The sequence below is a fragment of the Nicotiana attenuata genome, unplaced genomic scaffold (assembly GCF_001879085.1).
Source record: "Nicotiana attenuata strain UT unplaced genomic scaffold, NIATTr2, whole genome shotgun sequence".
NCBI lineage: Eukaryota > Viridiplantae > Streptophyta > Magnoliopsida > Solanales > Solanaceae > Nicotiana > Nicotiana attenuata.
In genome coordinates, this window is record NW_017681302.1 from 10,629 (window position 1) to 11,527 (window position 899).

At 32.1% G+C, this 899-nt stretch overlaps 1 long non-coding RNA gene across 1 annotated transcript; it reads left to right on the top strand.

Moving 5' to 3' along the window:
• The first annotated feature begins 7 nt into the window (after nucleotides 1-7).
• On the top strand, nucleotides 8-515 carry LOC109221928. The gene is made up of 2 exons (XR_002067331.1): nucleotides 8-99; nucleotides 276-515. It is a non-coding gene; the product is annotated as an uncharacterized LOC109221928 (long non-coding RNA).
• Nucleotides 516-899: the final 384 nt, after the last annotated feature.

Below are 899 nucleotides of genomic sequence, written 5' to 3' on the forward strand. Positions count from 1 at the left end.
TCCTCTGGTTAAAGAGTATGTATGGTGAAGCCTCAGGAAGGTTAATGGTCCAAATCGTTAGGTTTGGCAAAGCTTTCTGAGATATTGGGATGTAAGCAGGTTATTAATTCACGTTTTTGCTTCTCCTTGGCTTGCACCTCTTTTTTTGTGTTTGACTTAGTTGTGCTTTAGTAGTGAAATAAACCTCATTAATTATTAATAAGACATGTTGTTATAACCAATGCATACTATATATAGGTTTTTTTCTAATTTTTAATTTCATTTTGATTGTGTAGGAAAATACGGATGATGTAATTGGAAATGGTGGCCACAAATGAATTTGACCTATTGACGCGAATGATGAAGATTTTTTGAACAATTGTGACGTTTATTGTTATAAATACATTCGATTTTGAATAGTTCATTGCTAGTGAACTTCTTGAAGTAGTAGTGCTTTATTAGTATGGGTATAGTACTATGCAAATCATATTTTTGGTTGAAGTTTATTTCAAGTATATGCATTTGAATTATTTTTATTTTGTTACTTATTATTTAATTTGATGCTTGAGATCATAATGTATGTACTTGAAATAAATGTGAATAGAGTTTAATGTAGGCAGAAATAATTTCTTAACCACACAATTGTGGCAAATATAAATATTTTTAAAATTATTTCATAGCGTAGACAATTGCCACGCTTAGAAAATGTGACGCAATTTGACGCCATGCTTGATCACAGTTGCTTTAGAAGCCACGCTCTAAAAGTGTGGTCTATAAAGCAACAAAGACCACGCTTCAAAATTGTAGCTCTACCTCATAAAAGTGTGGCTATAGAGGAAATATAAAAGTGTAGTCTTTTTAGTTGCATCGGTCACACTTTTGAAAGTCGTGGATCCGTACGGCAAACATAGTAAAAAAGC